Source organism: Arvicanthis niloticus, chromosome 19 (assembly GCF_011762505.2).
Source record: "Arvicanthis niloticus isolate mArvNil1 chromosome 19, mArvNil1.pat.X, whole genome shotgun sequence".
In the NCBI taxonomy this organism is placed as follows: Eukaryota; Metazoa; Chordata; class Mammalia; order Rodentia; family Muridae; genus Arvicanthis; species Arvicanthis niloticus.
In genome coordinates, this window is record NC_047676.1 from 33201021 (window position 1) to 33209190 (window position 8170).

Here is an 8170-nt window from a genome sequence, read left to right on the forward strand (position 1 = left end):
CTTTCTCGGGCTACTCTCTAGGAGAGTGCCTCACTGGATGGCGAATAGAAAGTATCATAAACTATAGTGGTTCCACTTACATAATGTTTAAATTGCATTTTATGTATTTATGTATTTATGTATTTATGTATTTATGTATTTATTTATTTATTTATTGCTAGTAGACTTTAGGAGAAATTCTACCTAAAAGGAACATTTAGTAGAAGAATGCCCAATTTTGTTCTAAGGCCTCTGGGAAATAACAGAGTAAATAGATACCTCAACACTGAGAGATGTAGGCTATAAAACTTACTCCTATACCCATGCAAATGCTTGTAGCACTAACTAAACTCCATGTTTTTTTTTTTCTTTTTTTAAAAAAGAGCCCATGAACCTGAGATGAAAAGTTGTAGTGGGAGTTAGAGAGGAGTTACAGGGGAGGGAATGGGGATAGATTTGGTCAAACTATATTATATGTATTTATGGAATTCTCAAGCAATAAATATTGGCATCCTGAGAAACACAGACAGAATAAGGGTGAGAGTGGATCTAAGAGATGGACATTAATTATAATGTAGGTTGAAGACAGAAAAAGGGTGAGTTTAATGGCAAATCAAGAGGAAGTGGGTAGAAATAGCAGGAAAACAAAATCTTTCCTGAATCCACGATGTGACTCCATTAATAATAATAATAATAATAATAATAATAATAATAATAATAATAATAATAATATACTCATTAAATAAAGGGCAGAAATGCAGAGAAATAAATATATTCTCTTAACAATATGCTTCAAAATAGCATGCTCAAATATTTTGGAAAGCTACTGAAAAGATGAGAGTGAGGGAAGGGCCTGGGAAAGGAAGTAACAGAGAGAAGGCTTCTGCTTCCATGGCCTCCAGCAAGCAACAAAACTGCAAAACCAGAGACTGAAAAGTTTAGTGATATCTTCAAGTATTTAAAAAATGCACACTGCTATTAAAATTATAGTCAGAGAGTGCAAGAATTCTTTACCATCTCAAATTCTATAAGAAATGTTAGTAAAACTGGACAAATGAAAGAGAACGATGAGAATTCTTTCACAGGAATTTAAATTAAAGTAATTTTATTTTTGAAATTTGCAACTGCAAAAAATGTAACAAAAACAAACAAATAAACTCAAACAAATGAGAAAAACCTTCTAATAAAAAGACAAGGATGATTACAGGGATATAGGGAAAGAACTTCTTACCCAGTTTTGTACCATCTGAGATGCAAGAATTGTACCACAAGTTCAGCAACGTGGTTCAATTTATAAAACACTTGCCTTGGAAGCCTGGAAACTCAAGAGTTCAGTCCCCAGAACTCATAGTAGAAAGATAGAAAGTGACCCTCCCCCCAAAAAGTTGTCCTCTGTTCTTCACATGTGTGCCGTGCCATACACCTGCACTCTCACACATGCACATTACACACACACGCACACACACACACACACACACACACGTGCACACATACACACTGACATTAATAACAGATTTTAAAATCAATTTTAACATTGTGCATTCATATATACCCATTTCTTCTTTTTATCATATGTAGTTCCCAGCCTACCTATTGAGCATCATCTTAAAATACCAATGTTTCTCTGATTTTAAGATACCTGACATCCCTGACAAATGCTCTTCTGGCTCATCGTTTCAGCCTGTCATAGCAGAATCCTCCTTAAAACTCATTAGCTACTTACATGTAGGGAAAAAATGTACCGGAACATGAGCAACGTTGCCTTAAGGGAGAAAGATGAAACAACAAAGTAGAATTCATTCGCTACAGACTTGCAGCCATGTGCCCATGTTGCTTCTTAATAATAGTTAACATTAATATAAGGTGTGCTTTATTATTTCCACTGTGAAGATTAAACATCATCTCTACAATGACTGGTTTGGGATTTTTTTTATTGAAAGGTAAAATACATATAGATACATGAACAAGTAATTGTACAATGGAGTAACTTCTTACATACCTAAGTAGATATCACCCATGGATGTAAAATGTCCCCAGTATTCCATTTGTCCCGCCTCACACATTTCTTCTTATGTAGGATGGGAGTATATTTTTTCATCTTATAGAAAATGGATTTTTTTCTCACATAATATATCACAGTTACAGTTTCTTCTCCCTCTACTCCTCCCAGTTCTGCTTTACCTCCCCTCCCATGGATATACTTCTTTTCTGTCTTTCAGTAGAAAACAGCCAAGACAATCCCAGCACTAGGGAGGTAGAGGCAAGTGGATAGTTCAAGGACAACCTAGTCTATAAAGTGATTTCCAGGACAGCCAGGATTGTTAAACAGAGGAACACTGTCTTGCAAAAAGAAACAATTAAAAAACAACAACAGTAACAGTCATCTAAAGGAGAATAATAAAATTAGATATAATAACTGAAAACCAAAACTAACACATTGAAATAGAACAAAACAAACAAAAGAATGAAGAGAGCGACTTCTTCATCTAGCATGGAGCAAAGGATGTGCAGGGTAAAAAGAGATAAAATATATAATAAAATAAAACAAAATTAAGAATAAGTTTAAACACAAACAAACAAAACAGAAAAGGCCTGTTATAGCATTATGAGACAAGGAATCTCCTAAGATGCAAGTGAGTTAATTTTTCTGCCATCAACTGCTGGGCACGCAGCCTACCCTTAAAAGTAGTTTATTTCCCCAGTGAGAGTCTCTTAGAGAAAACTATTTTTTTTGCAAGTGGTTATTAAATTGGAGATTACTTCTAGGTGAGGGATGGGGGTATGTATTCACTTCTTTCAGCTGTAGTACTGCATGTAGTGCAGACCTATGCAGGCCCCAAACCTGCTGCCTCACTCTCTATGACTACGATCTATGTACAAAGATCATGTAGATTTAGAGGTCCTTGTTTTCTTGGTGTTCTCCACCCCCTCCGTCTCTTCACTCTTTCCACCTTATCTTCCACATTTTGAGCCTTAAAGGGAGGAATTTGATGGAGATATGCCATTTGATGGATACGGTGGGGGCGGGGGGGGTGACTGTTCCAAGGCCTCTCACTCTCTGTATAATGTCTGGCTATAGGTCTCTATTACCATCTGCTGCAGGAGGAACCTTCTCTGATGATGGCTGAGCAAGGCATTCATCTGTTCCCTGGCTGCAATGCCATCTTATGATAGACAATAAAGATGTCTAACCATGAGAATAAAAGAAAAAAAAATTAAAGCAAATAATTAAAGAGTATTCCAGTTGGAAGAAAAAAAAAATAAGATGAGGGAATTCTTGGAGCCCAGTGAGACCCAAGGGTGTATTTAACAGCAAATTGTTAAATTGCAGAACAAGTTTTATTGAGGAAAAAAATCTGACAAAACAAGAAGTAGCAGAGGATTCCTGGGACCTGATCTCTGGTCTCCACAGGAAGAATCAGGGAAAAAAAATAATCCAGGCCATTCCTTCTCTATCGTATGTATGACAAGGTAGGGCCAGACAGATTCTTATGTAACAGTGGTGGCTTTCTCCCTCAGAAACCCTTCCTATTGGAAAGCCACCTTCTTTCAATTGGCTGAAGCAGCTTTGCCAGACTATGAGAGTTTTTAGAGCCATCTGGATGTCTCCCATTGCCTAGTAGAGAAGGAATCTTGAGAAGGTGAGAGTAATCAACTCTTCAAATGTTGCTTGTAACCTAAGTACCAGGGAGATGTATTAAAGGAGAGAAACTTAGCACTCCCCTTATAAGGACAGAAGAGATCCCTGGCCTAACACCTTCTGCAACTTCTGCATCTAACCACTTAAACAGCAAGTCCCTGATTGACAGGAGTTTGTTCACAAGGGTCTTGCATCCATAGGCAAAAGAAAGTTAAACAACAATAATAACAGTAATATTAATAGCACAAAATTGGGTGGCTAAGGAAGGGAAGTAAATCTAGAAAGAGTTTGGGCAGGGTGAAAAATGATCAAAATTCACATGAACCACTCAAAAGAACTACTGGAAAATTCTGATCATCTAGAAAAAGAAGAGATGAGGACCAAGAGTTGATAATAGGATTTATCAGGCTGTCCCAAAGGTTCCGTGGATTTTATAGAGGAAAATCCTGAGTAGAATGCAAGAAGAACACATGGAGAGGAAGTGGAAATAATGAGTGTAGGAAACCTTTGAAAGGAGCTTAGCTGCTAAGAGAGGGGGCAGGGTGAGTGGTATGCTTTTCTTCTTAAAGCAGTGGTTCTCAACTTCCCTGATGCTGTGGCTCTATTAATGCAGTTCCTTGTGTTGTGGTGACCCCAACCGTAAAATTAATTTTTTTTGCTACTTCATAACTGTAAATTTTGCTACTGCTACGAATCGTAATGTAAATATCTGATATGTAAGGTATCTGATTTGTGACCCCCAAAGGAGTCATGATCTACAAGTTGAAAACCGCTGTCTTAAAGCAAAAGCAAATCCAGTACTAGTTCCATCCAATTCCAGAGAATTGATAAGCAGCAAAAGCTAACAGCAGAAGATGAGGAAACCAGCAAGGCCCTGATTGACATGAGCTTGTACACAAGAGTCTTGTTTTCATAGGCAAAAAAAAAAAGGTAAACTACTGTAATGGGCATAACAACGTATTATAGGCAGACTGATGCTGGAGGGTGTGGAAGCTATCTCGGGTGGATGGTAAGTCTACACAGCCATCCCTGAGTCCGTCAATTTTCTTAGTGATAGCAACTGACCATGAGGGTGGACAAGCCATGTTGGATGTTTGAGGGAGATTGGAAGTCGTGTTAGATGTTTGAGGGAGATGGGAAGTCTGAGTAATCCAGGGAATTTACATGATCTTGTATATAATTGGTAGGTCATTCTTGATGGGCGCAGACTGGGAAGGAGTAAGTAGCATTAGTCAGAAAATAAGTAGCTGAAATCTTCATTATTCATCTGGAAAATAATCTAAGTAAAATTCATGCAGGAAAAAATATGAGCCCATGTGAGGATATTGCACTCATAAAGCATAAATCCTCGGTTATCTTTTATGGCTTAGAAGAGAAGAACTGAGTTTCAACATGTTTGCTTTTCATTGCAACACTTTGCCTAGGCTACTGGGAACCGTAGGCCAATTCCCTTTTAGTCTCTCTGCATTTTACTTTAGTAACTATTTAACAGGAGCCATATCAGCTCCCAGGCACATCCAGGGAAAGGGTCAGTTTTTGAGTTTCTGTTAAGATAGGCGTGAGATTTCTCCTTACCTTGTTTCTCTGTTCCCCACTGCCCTAACTGTTTACTGTGACTCATGAGAAAAATCCAGTCTTTTTTGCTTCATTTTGGTGACAGTGAGTCAGTAGGCCACGGACCTTATGAGAGATTCAGTTGATGAGATTAAAAAAAAAAAAATCTAGGATGCCGCCTATCATAGGGAAAGGGGGAATTTGTAGTTTTAGGTCTGTTTTAGTGCAGCCATAAAACAGTAATTTCTCAATGCTTAAAGAACATGGGATCGTCCCCATCTCACTCATTCCTGTGGACATTAAAGTGAAAGAGACTGAGCTTTGCAGATCTTCTCACTCTGAGCATTTAATGTTTTCAAAATGATGCTAATTTTAAAGGAAGTACTAAGAACTCAGTAGTTCGTAGCAGAAGTCTGGGAGAAACATTTTGACCTGGATTTGAAATAGATGATGAAATATATATGATGGATGGAAAAAGGGAGAAGATTATATGTATAACGCTTGATGCTTTGATTCATTAAATGTTGATTTCATACACAGTGCCCTTACTGTTTGTCTAATGATAACATACGGAGTATGCAAGGGCTCTTCTGAAGTACTCTGCTACACCTCCAAAATACTCCTAAACTCTTATGTAACTTCCTGCAAGTTACAGGGGCTATGTGGACACATAAACAAAACTAAAGAAGAAAGAATACAACAGTGGTCCAGTGCCCACTGGCCTATACGGTGGCATTCTGCCTACATGGCATCAATTTGCTAATGTAACCATAAAACTGAATAAATTTTACATGAAAATTGTATCTTTTCAAGAAAAAAAATTGAGATGCCAGTAGTTCAAGAAAAATAAGATATATCATGCCACAGATATGGTATGTTGGGATCATTCACACATTTTTAAAAATAGGTTTAAATGAGTCACTGGAGATCAGAATAGTCTTTACCTTAGATACTTTAATTGGTCAATATTATCAAACTAGGAAGTTTAGGGTACATGTAGATGAAGAAAGAGATTTATCATTCTAACCACTATTTTATGCATTAATGTTTATAATGAGAAATACCAATTAAAGTTTTGTTGGAGTTACAGAGATTATTTAATTGTTGAAGGAATTCAGTCATATATATGTAGAATATATATATATATATTCTACAGTGATTCATTAATTTTAGATGATGATGTCTAGACTTATTCCTGGCATTATACAGTTCTTACTTATTCAGCAAGGCTACAACCAACATTTTCTTTTCTTACAATATATGTTCTATCACATGTTACAGAAATAGAGAGGAATAGAAATTCAAGTTTCAGGAGACTTGGCCACACTCAGCCATCAGATTCTAAACTACAGGTAATGCCTTTTCAGAAAATATGTTGTTACGGGATCTTATGTGGACTGGCTGCAGAGTAAAGGAATATTGTGTCCAGAAAAAGCTTTTGATGAAGTATAAAGGTTAGGACATCCAAGTATGCTCCTTCAGTGAGAGGTATTCTCCTCCTGGAAGTATTGATGGAGTTGCTAGTGTTACTTTCATGTGCTGCATGGCCTCTACTGGTATGAAGGGTATTTCAGAAAGATATGTGTGTTTATAAAAGCATAAGCTAGAAGTTAAGACCAGTTCACATTAAAATCCCTGCTAAGCTGATAGCCACTCAGTGTTGAACAAGTTACACAACCTTTCTAAAGCTGGCTTCTTTATCTTAAGGAAAAGATAAGAGCATAGAACATGATTATCTTGCATAGTATGAGAAAAATGAACACAATAATTCACAGCACATACAAATGCAGAATAAAAATTTAAAGAAAATGTACAAATCCTTGCTAGAATTCCTGGTAATACTGAAATATGACATAAACAAAGTCTTCCTTAAATAACAAAATTTTAACTGGAATGGAATTTTAAAGAAAGCTTCAAATTTTAGCATTTATTTATATTAGTTGCATGGGGATTAATAGTGAGCCCAGTGGGTAATACACTCAAAATATCTCTAAAACCAAAATCACTTCGAAGGATTTCTATATAAGTGAAAGGGTTGGTTACTATGCATATTCATCTGAGGGACAAATAAAACATAATACAAATACACACAACATTCCACTACTTCTGCTCTTTTCAATATAGTTAGAGGAACAAGACAAGACAGAGAAGTTAAAGTGACAGGAGAAGGAAATGAAGAACTCAAATTATTCTTTTTAAGTAATTATTTTACTTATTTACATTCCAAATGTCTCCCCCTTCCTGGTCCCCCCCCCCAGAGTTCTTCATCCTATTCCCCCTCATCTTTGCCTCTGAGAGGGCACTCCCCCACCTACCCACCACACCCACACCAACCACCCAACCCACTATGAACATGTGTCCTTGTGGTATGGTGGAGCATCTTTTGGGTAAACTCTTAGGAGCAGTATAGCTGGGTCTTCAGGTAGAACTATTTCCAATTCTCTGAGGAACCACTAGATTGATTTCCAGGGTGGTTGTACCAATTTACATTCCCACCAGCAATGGAGGAGTGTTCCTCTTTCTCCACATCCTCGCCAGCAAGTGCTGTCAGTTGAGTTTTTGATCTTAGTCATTCAGATTGGTGTGAGGTGGAATCTCAGGACCATTTAGATTTGCATTTCCCTGATGACTAAGATTGTTGAACATTTCTTTAAGTACTTCTGAGCTATTCGAGAATCCTCTGTTGAGAGTTCTATGTTTAGATCTGTACCCCATTTTTAATTGGGTTCTTTTTGGTATCTTGGTATAACTCCAACCAAACAAATGAAAGATCTATGTGACAAGAACTTCAAGTCCTTGAAGGAGGAAAAAGAAGTCCTCAGAAGATGGAAAGAGCTCCCATGCTCATGGATCAGCAGGATTAACGTTGTAAAAATGGTTATTTTACCAAATGCAATCTACAGATTCAATGCAATCCCCATCAAAATTCCAACACAATTCTTCAAAGACATGAAAAGAGCAAGTCTCAACTTTATACGAAAAACAAAAAACCCAGGG

General features: G+C 37.1%; 1 non-coding gene across 1 annotated transcript; it reads left to right on the forward strand.

Moving 5' to 3' along the window:
• The first annotated feature begins 3668 nt into the window (after window positions 1-3668).
• LOC117724100 (U6atac minor spliceosomal RNA) lies at window positions 3669-3796 on the forward strand. Its single transcript, XR_004608783.1, has one exon. It is a non-coding gene; the product is annotated as a U6atac minor spliceosomal RNA (small nuclear RNA).
• The last annotated feature ends 4374 nt before the right edge of the window (window positions 3797-8170 follow it).